Here is a 23355-nt window from a genome sequence, read left to right as displayed (position 1 = left end):
ATGAACAGCTTTTAAGCAAGTGCAGAGCCAGGGAAAATCAGGCAGGGGAAGAACAAAAGGGGAAAGGTCTATGTGATAAAGTAGAGGAAAGGAGTGATTAAATGACAAAAGTGATGATGGTGCAAAGCAAAAGGAGGTGATAATGGGACAAGTGAAGAAACAAACAATGGGTCCAGAGGAGGTGTAAATGATTACAGCAAAATAGCAGAGGGGGCAGGAAGCATGGAAAATCTGGCAAAGTGGAGAAAGCTCGCATGCTGCTGGAATGTGGCAGAGAGAGACTGGTAGACCCCTCCGGTTGTGTACTGATAGGGGAACCCCATGCCAAGCACCAGCTCACACCTCCTCCACTCGTAGTTGGTCTGGTGGAGCCTGCCTCCAGTACCAGAGCCTGCTGTTCAAGAGAAAATGGCTAAGATATAAGCTCCAAAAGGTGTTAAACTTGTTTCCCCTAGGGGAGGTGGAAATGATTACAGGACATAGCCTGGCAGCCACAGTTGGGGTGTCCGAACCCTTTCCCTTTCTGTGGCCTTTTGGTGCTTTTTTGCTTGCTTTCGTTCTGTATTCATAAGGCTCAAGTTAACCCGAACTCACCCACTCACATCCCAGATGCTGCCTTGACCCGCAAAGTGTTGCCAGCGTTTTTTAAAAAAAATTTAACTGTTGTTAAACTGCAGTGTGGTCAGTTGCAGTTGCCGAGGAAGCCACAAGGTGTCAGGGAAATTCCTGTGTTGTGACACAAAGTGGCCTTTTGGGGAGGTGGGGGGCGGATTAGTTACGTTGCATTTGGGCACTATTGGTCCAAACAAAATGAGGGGTGAAATATGCTTGTCTCGCAGAATCTGCTCTTCCTGCACAGTTCTGGGGAATTATTACTAATAGTAAATAGGGGGGAGGTTCATAGAATAACTTTGATCATCGTCTGCCTTTCTCCACTCCAAGAGCTGACGTTGCAGTTTGGCACAGCCTTTTTCGTTAAAGGGGCCTTCGTCTTTTGTCACTGGGGCATATAACGCTTGTCACTTTAATTAATCTTATGGGTCCGACTCAGGATTCAGTGAGCCGCCCTCCTGCTGAATGAAATGTGGCAATTTCACCATGAAATTACACACACACGTGTTTTAGAACAAGTATTGTGCTTGTTTTTAAAAACATTTAAAATACCTACAATCTCGCTTGTGAATTCCCCGCGGTAGATAACAATTTTTGCAACAAAAAGAGTTGCACAATCTGAAAGGATCAATGGCTCACCCCAAATATGGTATTAGCTGTGCGCTGACGACATTTAACAGATAGTGCCCATAACCATACATGTTACCCCTAGAAACCAATAACTCCAAAGCAGCCAATCCCGGTGGCGTGTGGGCGGGCTGGGGTGTTCTTCAATGATTTCATTTCCGATTGGAACATCTGTGAGCTTCTCTTTTGTTTGTTACCGTAGGCACTTTAATGCCCTTTCTGCACAATTAAAATCCTCTTTTTAGGCGTTGTTGTTAAAATAGGCTCTCAGCAAATAAAAGAGGAGGGTCAATCTCCCAGCACTACCCATTTGAAGGAATTATTTTAATGAAATATATACACATTGAAAAAGAGAACTCCAAACGTGCTGTTTTAAAATGCCTGTGGCATGGCATTGCTAAGCGAAATAAAAAAAGCAAGAAAAAAAAAATGCAGATCACTGCAAGAATGATACATTGCAGCTGCCTTGCCCTTGGGAAAGAAGCTTCCCCCGTGAGCAGAACCTGAATGAAATTAGTAAAGAGAGAGGGAGAGAAATCCACTCACTTCGAACATATAAATCTTTCCTCAGTCCTCACTCGCAGGGAATACAAAATAACCCAAACAACCCCCAAATTTGATACTAAGCAGCAATATTGCAAAGCAGTAACAATGTTACCCAATGTGAGAAAGTTGCTATATTGTAGCTCAGGGCTTCAGTTTTCAATGTTGTACAACTGGCACAGGCTCTTTTTTTCTCTCTCTCTCTCTCTCTCTTCTCTCCCTCCCCTCTTTCTCCTCCTTGCCCCTCTCGCTCTCTTTCTCCCTCCCCTCTCGCTCTTGGCTTCTATTCAAATATTGGGTCAGGGGTGAGATACCAACGTCACTAGCTAGCAAGATGGCGGTGGAAAGACTGTGAGATGAGACCTGGTGTGGTACACTGAAAACCTCGGCGGATGTCTCAAGGTATTCTTCCCAACTTTACTGCTTCGTTGTTGGGCTGTTATTTTCTCTCCTGCTTGCAGTAAGGTCGGGCTGCTGTGTGTGTCTGTGAGGGGGGAGGGGGGGAGTTTTACTGTACAATTAGTGCCAGTAAAAGTGCAGGATTCTGTCTCTTGTGCTATGCCTACTCCTGAAGTCAGCAATACCAGCCTGGCAAGCTGTGCTTATCATGTCCTCTCTCTCTCTCTCTAAGCTTGTTGTTAAACGAAGGAGGATTTTTTCTCCCCCTCTTTCCCACCCATCGAGGCACAAATTCCTCTCCACCCACCCCAACTCATTCTTCCCCTCATGATTTAAAATCGATCGAATCCAGTTGAGAATTTCGATCTTCTTCATTTTCTGACTGAAACAATGTGTTTTTTAAAAAAAAAATAAAACCTCATATTTGTCGGGTAATTTGCTTGAGTGACCTCGCACTGGCGTGAGCGCCATCGGCCAAAGCAGGTATTGATCAGAAACGCTGCCAGTGTAAACTTTTTGTTTTGTCTGTGTTTCCCATTTACCTGTCTCGAATCTATCGATTTAGATTTTTTTTTTAATCTGCGTGTTTTTTTTTAATAATAAAGGGAACTAAGGAATTTTTTTTCTTTTCCAAAAAGACAGACGGTAGTTTAAGTATGAAACGAGACATTCTCTACACCGAACATTGCTGCAGTCGAATGCCGATATTCTTTTTTTTATATATTATATATCGCTCAATTCCGATAAATCTTGTCCCCTTTTCCTGCCCTACCTTCCCTCCCCCACCTCTGCCCGCCGCTTTTGAGTTGTCTTATGTGACGCAGATTGGCATTCTATTTCCCCCGGCGGTACAACCAGAAGGTAACATTATTAAATTCAATTATCTCCCACTCAGTTTAACCTTTGTTTCTTGGTTTAAGGGCAGTTTCTGCATAATACCTTGATGCAGATTACTTATTTAATGAGATCTTTGGCTAAAAATATCTCACTAATATGGTGAGATATTTTACCCTGTGGGTGAAACTAATATAGCTGCAGTTGGAACATTCAATCTTCCACAGCAAAGTAATAACAGTAAATAATCTTTCAAAAACTCTTTAATGCAGTCCAGATCAGCGTCACCTTGCTTCCTTTTTAATGTATTTTTTATTCCTTTAGATTACACTATAGGTGCAGAAATGCGTAACTATAGATTCCAATATTCAATACTACAAAAACAGTTTTATAGCTGTGAAGGGGAATTCAAAACTTTTGATTTTTGTATGAATAGTATAAACTTGGAGGATAGCTACAGAAAATAAGGAAATGTACTGAATCTGCCTTTTTAACCTAATTTTTCTGAGACTTGGAGAAATGTGCATCCATGTGTTTTTGTTAAAACTCAGTACTGAACAGTTTATAACTGTCAAATAATTTGTAACTTTTAATCTAAAGTTTTATTAATGTCACTTCAAATGTATTGAGCATAAACTTCAGGGTGAGGTGACTGACATCATACAGCAATGTAAAGGATTTTAATGAAACACCATTTTGAGCCCTATTTTCTGATACTGTCTACCAATTCTTCCAAATTGCTTTTCAGTGCTTGGACCTCAGTAAAGATATAATAACCAGCCTTTTTATTTTGTTTTGTTGTATCTCGCAACCGAAGTGTGTATTAGACAACTTTCTCCTGGGGGAAAAAGTAGAAACTTGTTTAATTTTGAGGTTGTAAATTATAATGCTGAGCATGCTCGATTTTGTTTTAAGAAAGGCCAACTAATTTGCATTATTCCGCACTATGAGTTAAACTTTACACGTTGGAGCCCTGAATCAAGAGCTGGATGCGATGACTATTTATTGAAGGGTCACTAATTGGCTCTTTCCAAGTACATGATGTGTTCGGCTGTCCGATGTGCTGTGCTACAGGCGTGATCAATCAATTCATAAAATAAAATTTTAATAATAAACCCTGAACATACACCTTCCCAGTAAGACAAATTGGAATTTTCATTTCAGAGATCTTTTATCCTTGGCATATGATGCACCTTGCAGAGGACTGTGCACATTCAGAAATTTGTTTTTGCGATTTTGACTGAATAATTCAGTGGATTGCTACGTAGAGAGTATTGACTTCTGCTCTGCTGTGAGTTTCATCTACTGTAACATGTCTTGTGGGAAAAACCCATTAAAGTTACATTGTTGTCAATGTCTCTCTTGCGGAGAATGACAACAGAATAGTCGAAAGGTTTTCTAATGGTCAAATCAAGAAAGTTTAAAAAATATTTGGAAGCCATCAGCTTATTTTTGACTTGTGCACTTTAGAAATAAGATTGTTGCACTGTGAGGACCAGTAAAAGCTGACTTGCTGTTTTAAGTATTTCTGTACAATCTAAGTGGGAGCATGTGTATGCATATTGCCTAGTGCAACTACTTACACATCTATCCAGCATACATTATGTTTGTGTATCAGTGCTGCAGATTTAAGAGTAGTAGCAGAGAGAAAAGCATTTAAAAAATATTTCTGTTCTACTTGTCCTCGCTCTTGGGTGTCTATGCAATGTATATTCTCCAGCAAAGACATAGGTGAGTGACACTCTACTAGTGCTGGGCTGGGGCTGATTATTAATTAGCAATTCACAGGAGTAACCTAGATAACTTGCCAGCCACATTTCATTTTAAATCTTTCCGTCTCTACGAACCCAGCACATTGCAAAACCATGTGAGCACAATTAAACTGTCAAGGAACTTTGTGTAATTCCAGTGGGTCTTATTTATTGAAAATATGTGCATTAATAGTACGTAAGATACACACTGCAAAATGAGACCTAAATTAACACAATTTTTTGTTTGAAATTGTCTTGGCTACTTCCAGTGTTTTTGGGGAAAAATGTACCAAAGTTTATTTTAGTTTTGGGGGGTGGGGAGGAGAGAGGTGGGGAAAGGCATTTTTCTCAGTTAGAACCAGACTTTACTTTTGCTGGAAAATGCCTTTTGAAGTAAGTACTAAACGGTAAAAGGGGAAAACTGCAAGTGCTGGAATCTGAAATAAAAACACAGTATGCTGGATACTGGCACTGAACAGCACGTCTGCAGCATCAGGAAAGAGAGGTTAATAGTTTGAGTGCTAGGAACGGGAATCAGCCAGACCCTTGAGCTAGTTTCGCCATTCAGCTAGACAGTGGCTGATCCGTACCTCAATTCCATTTTCCTGCATTTGCTCCGTATCCCTTGATACTTCTACCTAACAAAGTTCTGATGAGAGGTCATCACCTGAAACCTTAACTCTGTTTTTCTGTACACAGATGCTGCCTGACCTGCTGGACATTTCCAGCATTTTTTGTTTTTGTTTTTGTTTCAGATTTCCAGCATCTGCAGTATTTTGCTTTTGTTTTGTTCTAACAAAAAACCAATTCATCTCAGTCTTAAAATTCAATTTGCCCCCAGAAACAGTACCTTTTTGGGGCAGCGAGTTCTGGATTTTGTGTGGAAAAGTGCTTTGTGATTTTACTCCTAAACTGCTTAGCTCAAATATTAATATTGTTCTGGGTTCCTAGCACCAGAGAAAGTAGTCTCGCCCTCTTTTTTTTCTCTCTCTCTCTACCCAATCAAGTCCCATTATTGTGTTAAACACCTCAATTGGATCACCCCTCAATCTTCTAAACTCAAGGAGATACAAGCCAAATGAGTGTAACCCATCTTCGTAATGTAATCCTTTAAGCCCTGGTATCATTGCGGTGAATCTGTGCTCTATCGCCTCCAAGGCCACTATGTCCCTTTTGCGGTTCAGTGCTGCGCACTAAACACGGAACACTTAAATGGGCTCTGCTATCCTGTCTTTTCTCTCTTCAGATGCCATCGTGTCTGCTATTTGTTTTTTGTATATATTTTAAACTCTTAGTTTTTTTTTAATTGGGGGAAGCATAAAATGCAAAACAAATATAGCTGTATAATTCCACCCTCAGTCGTGACTAGACTCGACAAAATTCCACCTTTCTTCCCCCACCACCCCACCTGACTCCCTCCCACAACGTAGTTTACAAGCTAACCTCTTTAAGCAGCTGGATGTGAACTGAACAGGTCATAATGCGCTAATAAACTTTCCAATTCCTTACAGAATGGGAAGTTTTCTGGCTTCCCATTTCAGAATGACGGTACTTGTGGTCACCGTTCATTTTACAATACCCTGCTTGTTAGCTGCAGGGAGGGATTACTTTTGGTTGTATATGCCTGAAAGGGTTGTGGAAGCAGATTCTTGTAGTAACTTTCAAAAGGGAATTGGATAAATTCTTGAAAGGGGAAAAATTTACAGGGCAATGAGGAAAGAACAGGGGAGTGGGTTTAATTGGATAACTTTTTTTTTCAAAGAGCCAACAGGCACAGAATATTTATTTGTTCATGGGACGTGGGCTGACTCTATGATTCTATAAGCAACAGTATTGCTCATCTGTGTCTGTTTAAATGTTCTCTCATAGCAGCTATTTAAAAAATAACTATTAAAAATGCTTTTGTTTATTTTTTAAATATCCTGCATTATGTCCCCCACATATCCCTGTAAACAGTGAAACACCATTTTCTTTCTGTGAATCACTCTTTCCTGGGGATGACCAGTAACCTCATGTGATGGTTGTTTGACCATTGGCTTTGAACCTGCAGGCATCTCATTCTGTGAGCTTAACTACATTTCTGCAATGTGCTATTTGGAGTTTTGAATTTTCTTTCGCACAGATGCAGACTTTAGCAGTCCTTTCTAAATTTTGAATCTAACCTGTTCGGAGATATGCCGATTCTGCTGAGGCCTGGAGCTAAGCAGCACAGATGTATTAGTTCAAAAGGGCTTGTGGTTCCTCCAGCACACAGATTCTGCATCCAAATATTGGATTTTGAATTGACCCCAGTGCACTGCGCCTCACGTCAAGGTGGAAGATCTCCTAACATGCACAAATTTACTGTTGTCGAACAGTGATTTATTATTTCATTAATTTAATGGAGAAGGAAGCACAGCCGAGTACTTAACCTTCAATGTGTCCCAAGTTTACAGAGCTTCTTTACGGGAATCATGTCAGTGAATTTCAGCAGCCAAGTGGTAGGGCAGATGTGCTGTCTTAATGGAAGTCAAAAGAGGGGAACCAATTTCTAATATGGGTGTCAGTACTAATATTACTTCGCCTACACAGCAGCAGCAACTGCAGTTCAAAGGTAATTTATTGTATGTGGTGCTTTGAAAACATCCTGGGAGACCTGATAAGGCTCTATGAAAATGCATCTTTTTCTGTGTGATCAGTTGATTTCTTTTTAAAGTCTAGCACTAGAATGTATGCCAGATCTTTCCTGCAACAGAGTAAAGTTTAGTCAGACCCATCAGTGCTAAGTTAGTTGTGACAGCAATTGAGATTGTAAGATGTGCCTGGGTTTCGTGTCTTGGAATCATAGAATGAGACAGCACCAAAGGAGAATATTTGGCCTATCATCTTGGTGAAACAGTTACCCAATTAGTCCCTTTCCCCATAGCCCTTGTGAAATTTCCCCCTCAAGTATCTCCTGGTCATTATCCAATACCTAATAATGAAATTGGGTTTGGCTGTTATAACCTCCATTGTCAAATATTCTACCAGTGTCCCCTGTCCCTGCTCAAACCTGAAGGATGATGACTCAGGCAAGGTACTACCTGTGAAGAGTGTTTCAGTGAGAGTCTGTTCCTTCAGGAGAGGAGGAAAGAAAAGAAGGATGCAGGGCACTTGAAGGGAAACAAAGACTTTCATTTCTCTAATAAAAGCAAGATACTGCTGATGCTGGAAATCTGAAATAAAAACAAGAAATGCTGGAAATACTCAGCGGGTCTGGCAGCATCTGTGGAGAGAAAAGCTGCTTCTGTCTGTCTGTCCACAGATGCTGCCAGACCTGCTGAGTATTTCCAGCATTTCTTGTTTTTACTTGCATTTCTCTAGAACCTTCCATGACCTCCGGCCATCCCAAAGCACTTAACAGCCAAGTAAATTATTTTGAGTCATAGTCACTGATGTAATGTAGGAAACACGGAAGCCAATTTGTGCACGTCAAGCTCCCACAAACTGCGATGTGATAATGACCTGATCATCTGTTTTTTGTGATGTTGATTTGAGGGATAAATATTGGCTAGATCACCAAGAAGATCCTTTACGTCTAGCTGAGAGGGTAGATGGTGCCTCACTTTGAAATCTCATCCAGAAGCAGAATTGAGATTGTTGTGATTTTTTTTTTGTAAAATCGAAGATATCAGTCACTCCGCACGTAAGAAACTGGATATGATGCAGGGATATCACCATGGTTTGGTCATCCCAGGATGTCTGCTACTTACATGGAGGGTCACAGTACCTGGGAATAACACTTAAAGGAACACGTAGGATACATCCAAAGATATAAACCCTTCACCATCATATTACTCTGGTATTACCTGTTCCCATTAAAAACAAAAATCCTCTCTTCATACTTGACCAGTGCTGCCCTGCAATGAGATTATTAGAAGAATTTTGAAAACTAACCCAGTGTAAGTCACCTGGGTGCCACTTCCCATTAATAGATTCAGTTTGCGAGCACTGTTTGCCTAGTATTGGTGTGAAACTGATGATGTGTTTGTATATAAATTTGAACCATCCAGCCTGCACCCATTTTTCTCTGATTTCACCCAGCAGGACAATGTCCTGAATGAGTTAACAGAAAATGTGTTTGACTGTGCCTATCTTTTGTTTGCTCTATGATAGCAATACTAAAAACTGGACGCGTGGATTTATTTTCCTGGTGGATTTTTATTTTTAGTTAACTGTCTGCCTGCTCGTATTGGGCAGTAATAAGTGTAGAGCAGCACTGCACATTTGAATTGGTGTGGGATTTGGCAGTGCTGCCCACCAGTTTATCTTAATTTGGACTTGGGCTAAAAAGCTGATGTACATTTGAGCTGGTGCTAATGTTGAAGCAACCTACCTGATGTTTTCTTTGATTTGATGGAGGTGTTCAAAATCCTAAGGGGTCTAGAGAGAGTGAAACTATTCCCATTGGTGGAAGGGTCGAGAACCAGAGGACATCGATTTTAAGGTGATTGGCAAAAGAATCAACGGTGACATGAGGAAATGCCTTTTTATGCAGCGAGTGGTTAGGATCTGGAAAACACTGCCTGAGATTGTAATGGAGGCAGATTCAATCATGACTTTCAAAAGGGGGAAAAATCTGCAGGGCTACAGGGAAAGACGGGGGAGTGGGACTAGCTAAAATGCTCTTGCACAGAGCAGGCATGTGCTCAATGGGCCAAATGGTTTCCTTTTGTGCTTTAACCCCATTCTATGTTTCTATTCTATGGGCTGGAGAAATCAAAATCTGATTTGTCAATATGTATCCAAATCAGATATTGGACATTCTATATCCTTGACTTAAGGTGTATTTTTGGTGGCATCCTTATTAATTCAAAACATTCCCTTCCACGCCCCGACCCTCCAATCATACATAAACATTCATTTATCAATTAATATATATTTTTGGCAAATTTTTTCCATCAAGCCCTCGCTGCTTCCCCCAAACCACCTTCATGCCTCAAGATGGTGACTCTGGCACTTTGTGACCATTTTCATGAATGAGGCCTAGGCAGTGAGTATCGGCAAACTGTTCCTCAGCTGATCCAAATTCTAACCTCTCCCAATGGCACTGAATTGGGATAGGAAGCTGTATCAATGCTGATTTCCATCTCTCTCGCCTTCCCTGGCCCAGCCCCCTTGCTGCCACTCCAGCTGAGATCAGGCAGCTCAACAGAGACGTGTGACTATCCCATCAGAATATGAGAAATAGGAGTAGGTCATTCGGCCCTTTGAGCCCTCTCAGCCATTGATTAAGATCATGGCTGACCTACCTTAACTTCAACCTTCCCACACTATCCTCATATCCCTTCAACCCTTAGTACCCAAATATCTATCAACCTCAGCCTTGAATATAATCGATATCTGAGCATCCACAGCTGTCTGGGGTAGAGAATTCCAAAGATCCACAACCCATCGGTGAAGAAATTTCTCCTCATCTCCAGTCCTGAATGGCTGAACCCTTAATCTGATACTGTGACCCCATGTTCTACATTTCCCAGCCAGAGGAAACATTCTTCCTGCATCAACCCTGTAAAGCCCCTCAAGAATATTGTATGTTTCCATGAGATCATCTCTAATTCTTTTAAATTCTAGGGAATATATGCCTAGTCTACCCAATCTCTTCTCGTTGGGCAATCTGTCAGCCCAGGGATCAGTCTAGTGAGCCTTCATTGCACTCTTTCCAAGTTAAGGAGTCAATTTATATGGCTGTTATATGTTGCCATTGCCATGGAGTTGCTGGGGAGTCCCCAGCCCCATATCCTCTATAAAGGAGTCCATTATCTAAAGTTTATTGAGTTCCATTGCTTAATCTGTTGTTATTATGCATTTTATTTGCATTTAATCTTCTCACTTTCAGGTTTAACACTGCTGAGCTGGTTACGGGTTAACTTAATGGAATAGAAATGTAAAAACACATTTTCCATTTTACAAAGTCATAAATATGGATTTAGTAACAACAAATTGTATTTATGTAGCACCTTTTAATGTAATAAAATGTCCCGAGGTGCTTCACAAGATATTAGGTCAGATGGCCAAAAGCTTGGTCAAAAAGAGAGGTTTTCAAGGAGGGAAGCAGGTGAGAAGCGGAGAGGTGTACGGAGGGAATTCCAGAGCTTAGGGCCTAGACAACTGAAGGTATGGCCAGCAATGGTGGAGCGATTAAAATTGAGGATGCTTAAGGTAATTATGCAGAATGTTTTAAAATGATTTATTAACCTGCAGCAACTTTATTATTTTGGGAGGATTTTTAAAAAAGTTTTTGTATATCTGCTTTTTCTTGCCTGTGATACTTTAGGTTGCATAAAAATTACTTTCTTTAATCTTTCCCCATGTAAAGAGCATCTGAAATTCTCAATTGCATGACCCAAATATGTCTAGGGTTTATTCGTGAATGCGACTGAAAAGCACAGGCAATTGCTTTACAAACTGCTTTGTGCTGTTTGTCTCTTCCCCCAAGACTTTAGGTACAAATTATAGAGGAATAGAGCAAAAGCCATATTCAACAAGTCTGCAGTGGTATGTTGGTGCAAATTGTAAGATGACTCTCGGGTAAAATGATGGGCATGACATGGGCTACAAAAATGCTCGAGAAAGATTACCATCACCCTGAGTAAATGAGGTAACAAGTTGGCTAAAGAGGGTGGAAGCCCTTGGTTTTGTATGATTACACACTGTGCATCTTGTAGTATGCTTTTAGTCCATCCAGACAGAATGTCCAATGCTTAAAAAAAGTACTATATTAATATTTCACTAGAGATTTGCACGAGATTCTATAGTAGCAATAGGTTTGTCAAAGGCAATGTAGGCACAGGTACAGTTGAAGTAGGACCAGTTTAACACCATTCAAAGGAGTGAGTTATTAAATAAAAGTAAATTAAGCCATTGGTCGCTCTCCCACATGGCGTAAATCTCGTATGTTCGTATTGATACAAAAAGTCTTGATCTTATTAAAGGTAGGGTGCGTGCTACAAGACATGAACATTACAGCTCGCACCAGTTGAGCATTAGGTGGCTTTGTTCATGGATAATAGACCATTTAAAAAAAAACAAATACACCACTCCAATCCCAGTAAATAATTGATGCTGCCACTGGAGAAAGGGCTTTGTGGTTGTGCCACTGCAGCTTCAGCTTAATATATACAGCAGCTATTGCCCGTCTGTTTAAAAACAAGCCACTGCTTTCATTGACTGGACCTGGAACAAGAAAAAAAAATTAACGTTGACCCACAGGCACTTTATAATTAAAGATATTTCTGACAGGTTTGAAATGATGAGGCTGGTGATAATGGAACAAATGTTGACTGCACCCCATACCCTTCTGTTAAATGCAATTCTTTATGTATAATTTTTTTAAAAATGTGTACCCATTGCTTGGCAGCCTCTTATAAAATGGTGAGGGTTTATTCAGGTGAGCTGACAGTGAATGATTGCATGAATGCTGAACATCTCTTGGAAGGGTGTGTTTAACAATAGTCCTGTATTTATTAAAATAAAAGCAGCATTTACTTCAGAATTGTGCCAAAACCACATCAATTGATGGGTTTAAAGACTGGTTCCTTTGGTAAATCTGCAGATAGTTGGAACCAAAGCACATTTCTAAAGGAACGGGACCATTCACTTCAAATTTCTTGGTGTATATAGCCACACAAACAAAAGCATTTTTCTATATGCCCCCAGGCGAAATAACTTCTAAAACACTGTGGTAATTATCAGGTAGTCAATGAGGGTTCCCATGCAGTGGATAAAAATAATATTCAGGTTATTATAATGAGCAATTTCCTGGAACTTTTCTAATTCTTCTGCATTTCTTATTCTCCGCCATGTTTCTTGACCTCACTATGTTGGAATAGTTGAGTCTGAGGGGTTTGAATCCAGCACAGTTGACACAGTGTAATTTCTTTTTAAATTACTGTATATGTGAGCTCCAAGCTGTCAAAAATATCTCAGCAATAATATGCAAGCAAGCATATTGTGTGTAGGAGGGACAATAGTGACTGGCTGGCAAGACTGCACAAGTGCATAACTGCCTTTGGAGTTCCATCATGCTATGTCTTGAAGATGAGAGGCTTTCTTTGAAACTGTGTTCAGCATCTTCATTAAATTTATAAACTATTTTTAACACAGTCATGCTATGTTCAAAACATGGCTATGCAAGTTACAGAGCAGCCTTTTGTGCTATCAATTAAGTGTAAAAACATGGGGTTGGGGGGGGGGGTGGAACAGTTCAGGCATAAGATTATTCACGGATGTGCTGAAGATGTCAATCTTATTTAGAGCAGGGTTTACTACATTGAAAGTCTTTTTTTAAAAAAAAAAGCAAAATAGGTTAGGCTGTAATTAAAGTACACTGTGCAGTTTTGGCCATCCCATTTAAGGAACAGACACTTAAAACACAGGGTGATTCACCAGGATGATGTCTGGGATGGGAACTTATAGTTATGAGGAGAGACTTGAGGTATTGGGACTGTTTTCACTGGAGCAGAGAATGCTAAGAGGAGATTTAATAGAGTTTTAAAAAAATTCTGTGGTGTTTTGATCAGTGATTGGGGATAGGCAGCATCCTCTGGTTGGGTTTGCCCTTCCCAGCTGCCGTACCCAATCTGCAACTCTCAGCACCTGATTGCCATGCTACTGCTATGTAAAAGCAGCTTTAAAACTCCTACTGACTGCGTGAGGTTAGGAGAAATGTCTTTACACAAGAGGACTTTTGGAGCCTGGTCTGCTTTGCCACAGAGATTGGTGGAGGTAGAGACAACAGCCTCTAGTAATAGAAAATTCAGTAAATATTTGAAATAGAGGAAGGCATACAAACTAGGAGCAGGAGGAGGCTATTCGCCCCCTCGAGCCTGCTCCGCAATTCTATAAGATGATAGCTGATCTGTTTGTGGACTCAACTCCACTTTCCTGCCGACCCCCCAGTACCCTTTGACTCCCTTGTTTGTCAAGAATCTGTCTACCTCTGCCTTAAAAACACCCAATGACCCTGCCTCCACTGCTCTCTGGGGAAGAGAGTTCCACAGACTCACGACCCTCGGAGAGAAGAACTTTCTCTTCATTGCTCTGTTAAATGGGAGACCATTTATTTTAAAACTGCCCCCTAGTTTTAGTCTCTCCCATGAGGGGAAACATCCTTTCAGCGTCCACCCTGTTATGTCCCCTCAGGAGCTTATATGTTTCAATAAGATCACCTCCCTTCTAAACTCCACTAAATACAGACCCAACCTGTCCAATCCTTCCTCATAAGATAACCCTCTCATCTCAGGAATCAGTCAAGTGAACCTTCTCTGAACTACTTCCAAAGCAATTATATTCTTAAGTAAGGAGACGAAAACTGTACAGAATACTGTAGATGTCGTCTCACCAATGCCCTGTACAACTGCAGCAAAACATCTCTACTTTTATATTCCATTCCCCTTGCAATAAACGACACCACTGCATTTGCCTTAGCGAGCATTGGCATTTTTGGATTACTCTATAATAACATCTTGTATTTATATATCACCTTTAATGCAATAAAACATTCAAAGGCACCGCACAGGAGCGATTTATAAAAACAAAATATGACACTGAACCACATAGGACATATTAGGATCAATGACCAAAAGCTTGGCCAAAGTGGTAGGTTTTGAGGAGCCTCTTAAAGGAGGCAAGTGAAGTTGAGAAGTAGGGAAGTTTAGGGAGAATATTCCATAGCTTAGGGCCCCCGCAGCTGAAGGCGTGGCCGCCAGTGGAACAGTTGGTAATGCCGTCCAGCTAGGTGGGACTGCATTCTGTCTGCTTCCATTTCTGTCTGTCTAATCACAGCCAGAGAATTGCATCTGTGGCTTCTCTTCCTGCTCCTGTTTCTCAACTGCATGCTGCCCCTTGACGTCATCTGAAAATGCAACATCAGTTTCCACGTCGACGCTGATGATATTCGGCTCTACTTCTCCACCCCAGCAGATCAGATGTTGAACCAAAGCCCCATCTGCCCTCTTAGGTGAATGTAAAAGATCTGATGCTGTTTCAAATAAGAGCAGGGAAGCCCCAGCCAATATTTATCCCTCAAGCAACATCTCCAAAACAGATTAACTGGTTATCATGTTGCTCTTTGTGGGAGCTTGCTGTGTGCAAATTGGCTACTGTGTTTCCTCCATGACAATAGTAATTACACTTCAAATAAAAGTACTTAAATGACTGTAAAGCGCTTTGGGACATCTGAGATTGTGAAAGGTGCCATATAAATGCAGGTCATTAGTGAATAGTTGGTACAGACATGGTGGGCCAAATAGGCTCCTTCTGTGCTGTAAACTCATGATTTTAACTTCTATCATCATGAGGTTGAGAGCATATTTAAAAAGTTAAATTTATCCAGTTAACTTTGCACGCTGTCTGTCTCTGCCTCATAACTTGTGTTTTACACCTGTTTCAGGCCACCTGACCAAAGATTTCCAATTCGCCCCCTTTTTGTTCTCTTTATAAATTAAATGACAGCTTATGTTTAATGCACTATTACGCACCCCTTTAGTTTAATGATTGGCTTTGCTAGAATATATCAAAACTATAGTTATCACAGGTGGGTATTGTGCAAAGGCTAAATTCAGATCCTGTGATCAAAGTTGCTCAGTAATGTTTCCCTGTAGATTGCTGCTTTTAATTTTATTGAATGGTTGAAATATTGCAACATTGTCATTTTTCTTCGATCTAAAATGACTTCAATTAAATGAAGAAAATGTTGCACATTGGTTTATTTGACATTTCATATCTTGTAATCATGACTAGATCGTGGAACTCACTACCACATACAGCAATTGGGACAAATTGTATCAGAGCGTTTTAAGGGGAAGCTAGATGAGTACGTGAGGGAGAAAGGCATAGAAGGTTTTATGGTGTGATGACGTAAGTAGAGCAGAGGTTTGTATGGAGCATAAACACCGGCAGGGACCTGTTGAGCTGAATGGCCTGTTTCTGTGCTGTAAATTCTATGTACACCCACCTACTTGTGTTTTGAACATCAATTTCATTCTCAACGATGGGAGAAATCAAGGTTTGAAATGACTGTAGGTGACACTAACTGGTAGGGAGTGAAAGGGGCTTTTGCTGGCAAGCAGTCGGCAGGTTTTTGGGGCTGGTAGGTAGTTGAAGGGATCTGAGGTTGTTTGGCAGTTAGAAAATGGGGCAGCCTTACAGACAGTCAGAGTCTGTGACCATCAGTCTCATTTGTCGATGGGATCCAGGGACAACTAGTTTGTCAGATGCGGGGTAGTTTGGGGGTAGGGGGGGTGGGTGGAGAGAGAGCTGCGCCTGACTGTCTAGCTGGCAGGCAGGAACTGGGCCTCTGTCTTTCTGTGCTGTTCAGATCTGTCTGCATATCATCACATCTCGGTGAAAAAATCCTGCTTCCATGATAGCTGCTTGAGTGGTGCTTCCCAGGGCCATTGTCATCACCACCTTGAATCAACGAGGGCTGGGCAATAAATGTAGCCTTGCCACATTGCCCACATCCTGAGAAGCGAAAGGTTAAACTTGAGAATTTGCAGCGGAATTTCCCTGTCTTGCTGCAGGTAGATGCTTGTTATTGCTTCTCTCTGGAGCCCTGGTGTTAAACAGTTTATTTTAACAGTTTTATAACCTACAGAAGTTCCAGTCGATTAAAATCCACATTCAAACCTTTAGTTCAGGCCCAGCAGGAGATAAGGCTTCGGCACTGGGCCTGTGTCATATTTAGTAAATGCACACAATCTCTTTCTAGCTTTAACAAGGTTTTCATTTTTAATTCTGCAGTTTATCATGTTAAATCCATCTTCTGGCAGAAGCAGCCTATTTGACCTGGGTGAAAGTTTTTCTATGAGTCTATTAGCTGACTATGGATTTAACAGCATCAGGCACAGGCCTCCCAGAGTTTGAATGGGAAGAACATTCGAGCAGCTAAAACATATAGAATCTTGCAGCCAATTTGTATAGTTCAAAACAAGATTCTAGGATTCTGTAAACCATAGGAGTCTATTCAACCCATTGTGACTGCTGGCTTTTCACTAGATGTGTGACCCAGGAACCTGTGTGAGTGCAGGACTGCACCACCTTCATTCCTTCCCTTTGATGTAGGAGGCCAAGCTTTCGCTGTACTATGGTATGACACTGTTCTCTGTGGAGCGCCGATCAAAGCTAGAAAGCAGTAACTGTATAGAAAAGGTGGACTTTGGCCCATTTCTATTGAACCCACCCCACATCCCAGCACAAGATGAACGCAACAGGGTGTTGCTTCAGAGGTGGAAGTGAGGGAAAGGGGACACTGCACAGCGGAGGGGGTTTGAGGGGGCAGAATATTGCTTTGGAGATTGGGGCAGTCAACACCTGAGAATTGTTCTTTTGGGGGTGGGGGTGGGAGAGGACACTGAGCTTTTTTGCTTATTTATTTGCTGGTTGTGAGCATTGTTAACAAGGCCAGCATTTATTGCCCATCTCGAAATGCCCTGCTATAGTCCATTGCAGCAGTTTTTGATGTGGCTGAGTGGCTTGCTAGGCCACTTCAGAGGGCAGTTAGGAGTCGACCATATTGCTGTGGGTCTGGACTCGCATATAGGCCAGGCCAGGTAAAGACAGCAGATTTCCTTCCCTCAAGGACATTAGTGAACCAGATGAGTTTTTACAACAATCCGATAGTTTCATTAAAAACTAGCTTTTTATTTTGGATTTATTCAATTGACTAAATGTTTAAGTTCCCCAGTTGCTCTGGTGGGATTTGAACTCCTGTCTCTGGTTTATTAGTCCTAGCCTCTGGATTACTCGTCCAGTAGCATAACCTCTCTGCTACCATATCAGATGAGGGGTAATATGGGGAGCACAGAATTTTAAGTAAATGTTTTCCTTGTGATTTCTACTAAATTATTTCTGATTTAACAAGACATCTATGATGAGGATAGAGAGGAAATTGATTTATTTTTCAGTGTGTATATTGGTTGTTTTATACAACGGGACATATATATTTTAGAGAGAAGTTCTGTTTCTGAATCTGAAATTTGCATTGAATATCACATGCATTGATTAAGACTGTGGAATTCAGGTCCACATATGCATTTTCCCCTTGCGTTTCTAAACTCAAGGTATCAGAGGGAGGGAAGAAAGGCAAGACTGAAATCCAATTCGGTACTCCTGGCAAACAGTTACTGAGTGACGCTGACAAAAGTTTGGGAGAATGGCGTGTAGCACTAGGTCAGAGAAAGAGCCATCTTGAGAACGTCCCAGCGGAGAAACCGGCGGGAGGCTGTAGTAGCAAAGTTAGCGCTGATGACAAAAAGCCTGGTTGAAAATATTTTGTAGAAGCTGTTGAATATAGTCAGATAATGCAGAAGGGATTTGGGATAAAATTACCAAGAGTACCGCCAATCTTTATATAAAGGCTCTGCCGTGAGGGAGAATGCAGTGGCAGCCTGAAGGACATGGGCTCAGATGCAGAACTCCAGGAGGTTCCCAAGGGTAAGCTGGGGCAAGTGCTTGGAGGGATTTGTAAGTCAGATCGAGTAAGTTTGAAATTTATGGTGTAGGAGTACTGTGAGGCACTGGAGCTCAATGAGGATGGGATCTAAGTGTGGAAATTTTCTTGGGCAGTGGTGTTTCGAGGGGGGAAAAGAGAAATCCGAAATATGGCAAACGGAGGCTGCAAATTTAGTGGCAATATTTTTATGAATTTCAAGGGTACACGTAATAGTTTTTCGACTGACTACTGTTGACACGCTAGAGTTTCTTGCAAGCTGGACAGAACTTGTGCCTGGACCTGCACCTGAAGTGCTATAACCTGCAAGGCTACGGATCGGGTGCTGGAAGGTGGGATTAGATTGGGCGGCTATTTTATTTTCAGCCAGCGCAGACATGATGGGATGAATAGCCTCTTTCTGTGCCGTAACTTTTCTGTGGTTGTGTCGAGACTTGCCGGGCTTTACCCTGAGGGGTAACTACCATTTAAAGTGAATGATTGGTTATTTGGGAAAGACGAATTAGTGAATGATCAGAATTAAGCAACATGGGTGTTTAATATTAAACTCACAGCACTGCTGCCTAAGAGATACAATCATCAAAAATGAAAGTTATTGGAACTTGAGTTAATATGGTTTAGAATGTCTGATGAATGGTTTCTCAACAACAACAACTTGCATTTGTATAGCTTGTATAATAATGGGTGAATGGGGCTTGTTGCAAGTTAAGATACAGGCAGCAGAGTTTCAGATGAGCTCACCAGTTTATGGAGATAAATGCTTTAATGTACTGGCTAAGTAGTTAAACTTCATGTGCGAGCCTGGCACTTTGTTATTCTGAGAATCCATCCTGGATTGACGACTACCTTCCCAAACCGCACCCCCCCACATCCCATCGATTCCCTCACTTGTAAGTCCAGGTATGCTGAGGCTATTTTGGGTGTCAAAAGAACTGACAAAAGATCAAACTTTTTTTTGGTGCCTTTCACAACCTTGCAATTTTTATAAGTACAAATCCCGAAAGTGCTTTAAAGACAATGGAGTAATTGTGAAGTGTAGTCATTGTTGTAATGTTGGGGAATGCAGCAGCCAATTTGCACACGGCAATCTCCCACAAACAGCAATGTGATAATGACCAGGTAATCTGTTTCAGTGATGTTGATTGAAGAATATATTTTGGCCAGAACCCTCCTGCAGAATTGACATCAATCAGCTAAGATATTAAGCTAAGGAGCTCTCCGCCTGTTTAAGTGGATCTAGAAGACCCCATGATGTTGCGCAAAAGAGCAGGGAATTCTCATGGCTAAGGTTCCTAACTTGACCGCTAGAGAGTTTGCACATGAACTGAGTGAACATGTCATTGCCATGAAATGCCTTGTTCTCATGCATTGTGTAAGGAACTGTACAAGACACTGCACTTTACAACCAGGAAGTTGCAGTTGCATACATCATTGTGGTTTCAAGCCACGTAACACTATGGCTTCACCTGGGTATCCAGCTAATCGTATATGTGGGAGTAGGCACCACACCATACGGTCATTCTTTCCTGTAACACTTTGCCATTTGATGGTTAGTTATTCACCACTGAAGTTTTCTGCTGTTCCCAGTCATCCTTGTCACAATGCCTGTCATTGCTTCTCTCATCCCCCGTCTTCCGCAGAATGTTCCAACAGGGCGGCACAGTGGCGCAGTGGTTAGCACCGCAGCCTCACAGCTCCAGGGACCCGGGTTCGATTCCGGGTACTGCCTGTGTGGAGTTTGCAAGTTCTCCCTGTGTCTGCGTGGGTTTTCTCCGGGTGCTCCGGTTTCCTCCCACAAGCCAAAAGACTTGCAGGTTGATAGGTAAATTGGCCATTATAAATTGTCACTAGTATAGGTAGGTGGTAGGGAAATATAGGGACAGGTGGGGATGTTTGGTAGGAATATGGGATTAGTGTAGGATTAGTATAAATGGGTGGTTGATGGTCGGCACAGACTCGGTGGGCCGAAGGGCCTGTTTCAGTGCTGTATCTCTAATCTAATCTAAATGCGCTGCATTCTTCCACTCGTCGTCTCTGCTGTCAACCGTCAGTCTCGCATCTTTCAATAGCTTTGTCATACACGTTCTGCAACAATAACAGCTTGCATTCATATAACACCTTCAGCATTGTGGAGCATCCCAAGGCACTTCACCGGGGTAATTATCAAACATAATTTGACACTGAGGCAGGTGAGCGATAGCTTGGTGAAAGAGGTAAGTGTTAACGAATACCTTCAAGGAAGAGAAAGAAGTAGTGAGGGTTAGGGAGGGAATTCCAGAGCTTTGGGCCTAGGCAGCTGAAGGCACGGCCGCCAGTAGTGGAGTGATTAACAATTGCGATGTGCAAAGTGGCCAGAATTGGAGGAGTGGCGTGATTTTGAAGGTGTACCAAGGAACCAGTGGCTGCATCATGTGCAGATTGCCTTAACCACTGTGGCCACAGCACCATATCTGGTCTTAAATTAATGCACCATCACCATTTCTTTAAAAAAAAATACACAGACTAATGTGAAGATCAGCATCTCCGGGATAAAAACAAGAAATGCTGGAAATGCTCAGCAGGTCTGGCAGCATCTGTGGAGAGAGAAGCACAGTTGACGTTTCAGGTCAGTGACCTTTCATCAGAACTGACAAATATTAGAAACGTAAAAGGTTTTAAGCAAGTACAGCGGGCCTGGGGCAAGAGATAACAAAAGAGAAGGTGTTGATGGGACAAGGTTACAGAGAATAACTGACCAGAAGGTCATGGAACAAAAGCAAACAATATGTTAATGGTGTGGTGCAAGACAAAGCGTTAGTACAGAGAGGGTGTGAATTGACCGAAAAATGAACAGCCCTGGCTCCAAGCACAAACATGAAAAAAACCAGTCGGTAGGCACAGTAGAAACAAACTAAAATAAAATAAACAAATAAAAAAGCAAAACTAGCTTAAAAAAATAAAAAGGGGGGGTCCATCATGCTCTGAAATTATTGAACTCAATGTTCAGTCCTGCAGGCTGTAGCGTGCCTAATCGGTAAATGAGATGCTGTTCCTCGAGCTTGCGTTGATGTTCACTGGAACACTGCAGCAATCCCAGGACAGAGATGTGAGCATGAGACCAGGGGGGAGTGTTGAAATGGCAAGCAACCAGAAGCTCGGGGTCATGCTTACGGCTGAGTGGAGGTGTTCCGCAAAGCGGTCACCCAATCTGCGTTTGGTCTCCCCAATGTAGAAGAGACCACATTGGGAGCAGCGAATACAGTATACTAAATTGAAAGCAGTACAAGTAAATGGCTGCTTCACCTGAAAGGAGTTTTTGGGGCCTGGGATAGTGAGGAGAGAGGAGGTAAATGGGCAGGTATTACAGATGCCATGGGATAAAGGCCTGCTCAAGTCGGGGGAAAAAACCCGACCCGAACCTGACAAAACCACAGTGAGCCCAAGCCCCAACTCGACCCGACCTAACCATCCCTTTATTTACCTTCAGACTCGGAACCTCCAGGAAGTTGCAGCGCATGCGTGATGACGTCGTAGTGACGTCTCTCGCTCACCGCGCAAACTCAGTTTCGTCCCGGACTCCCAGCTCAAGTAAGTTTTTAAAAAAACAATTTCAATACTTACCAGCAGAGCACTTACCGTGTGTACCCGAACCCGACACGTCATCAGGTTCGGGTCAGGTAGAAGGCCTTTACCGTGGGAAGGGGATGAGGTGGTGGGGGTAATGGAGGAGTGGACGAGGGTGTCGCGGAGGGAACGATCCCTTCGGAATGCTGACGGGGGAAGGGAGGGGAAGATGCGTTTGGTAGCGGCATCACGCTGGATGTGGCAAAAATGGCAGAGGCTGATCCTTTGGATGTGGAGGCTGGTGGGGTGGAAAGTGAGGACAACGGGAACCCTGTCACAGTTCTGGGAGGGAAGGAAGGGGTGAGGGTAGATGTGCAGGAAATGTGCTGGACACGGTTGAGGGCCCTGTCAACCACAGTGGGTGGGGGGAATCCTCAGTTGAGGAAAAAGGAAGACATATCAGAAGTGCTGTCATGGAAGGTTGCATCATCAGAGCAGATGCGTCGGAGACGGAGAAACTGGGAGAATGGAATGGAGTCCTTACAGGAGGTAGGGTGTGAAGCAGTGTAGTCGAGGTAGCTGTGGGAGTCGGTTAGTTTGTTTCTACTGTGCCTACCCACTTTTTTTTTTCATGTTTGTGCTTGGGGCCAGGGCGGTTTATTTTACTGTCAATTAACACCCTCTCTGTATTAAAGCTTTGTCTTTCACCACACTATTAACATACAGTTTACCTTTGTTCCATGACCTTCTGGTCAGTTGTTCTCTGTGATCTTGTCCTATCAATACCTCTTTTATTAACTCTTGCCCCACCCGCACTTTACTTACTTAAAACCTTTTACATTTCTAATATTTGTCAGTTCTGAAGAAGGGTCACTGACCTGAAACATTAACTCTGCTTCTCTCTCCACTGATGCTGCCAGACCTGCAGAGTATTTCCAGCATTTCTTGTTTTTATTTCAGACTTCCAGCATCTGCAGTATTTTGCTTTTATTCCAGCATCTTGGGGATGTTGGTCTAACTGAAATTGTTCTCCCAACCGTCCTCAACACCAGAGACATTTGCCCTCATTCCAGTTGAACTCTACTGTCTGTTGCAGTGACTCCAAGCATGACACATCTATATTTGTACACTTAAAATATCACATCAGCTGGTGCATACGTCACACTCCAGAAACTGCACTTTGTTACAAAGGCAAAATCTATCTTCAAAAGGCCAGTGACTTAATGCTGCCTCAACTGACCAGCAACTGAAACTTGACCAGATCTTTTCCAACTTGCGGAATTCCTGGATCTAAACAGCAATTAAACTCTGATTCATTACACTTATTTGTTTAAGCCTTGTGGCATGAGAAATACCAATGAGAGCCTACCATTTTTGCAGCTGAGCCGAGCATTAATTTCCAGAATGTAGAGCGATTATACCTAATGGCTTTAAAAGCTGCACATACCTGTAGTTCAATAACAAAACTGCATTGCAGTTTATAGGGTGTCAAATTTTGACTGATGCTCCTGTGAAGGACCTTGGGGGATGTTTTACCACATTTAAAGGTGCCATATAAATACAATTTGTTGTTAC

At 42.1% G+C, this 23355-nt stretch overlaps 1 protein-coding gene across 2 annotated transcripts in view; it reads left to right on the top strand.

The window, feature by feature from the left end:
• Positions 1-2080: 2080 nt before the first annotated feature.
• Positions 2081-23355, top strand: part of hic2 (hypermethylated in cancer 2) — an 83385-nt gene continuing 62110 nt past the window's right edge. The window contains exon 1 of one of the 2 annotated variants that reach the window (XM_068054684.1): positions 2081-2184. The gene's annotated coding sequence lies outside the window, so the exon portion shown is untranslated. Of the gene's footprint in view, positions 2185-2640; positions 2665-23355 lie in introns of those variants that run through there. The other variant, XM_068054686.1, reaches the window with a different exon arrangement.

Source organism: Heterodontus francisci, chromosome 23 (assembly GCF_036365525.1).
Source record: "Heterodontus francisci isolate sHetFra1 chromosome 23, sHetFra1.hap1, whole genome shotgun sequence".
In the NCBI taxonomy this organism is placed as follows: Eukaryota; Metazoa; Chordata; class Chondrichthyes; order Heterodontiformes; family Heterodontidae; genus Heterodontus; species Heterodontus francisci.
This window is presented reverse-complemented; position numbering and strand designations above follow the sequence as displayed.